Consider the following 266-nt stretch of genomic DNA (forward strand, 5'->3'; position numbering starts at 1 on the left):
AAGAGGGGAGGGGACAGAAAATAAAAAGAACAGAGAGGAAGAGAAAGGGAAGGTATGTCTAGCCTGCAGTAATTTTTAGCCCTAGTTCATACTATTACAACACATTTAATGCCTTCCTCATACATGTGAACCAAAAATACTCTTTTATCATCCTATAGGAGATACTTCTTCACTTTCAGAGTTCTTATTTAAAGAAAATACTGTTACCATCTTTTGATAAGAAGCAAGAACAGTTTCTTTACACTCATTTTTATTAAACAAATAAG

Source organism: Halichoerus grypus, chromosome 1, assembly GCF_964656455.1.
Source record: "Halichoerus grypus chromosome 1, mHalGry1.hap1.1, whole genome shotgun sequence".
In the NCBI taxonomy this organism is placed as follows: domain Eukaryota; kingdom Metazoa; phylum Chordata; class Mammalia; order Carnivora; family Phocidae; genus Halichoerus; species Halichoerus grypus.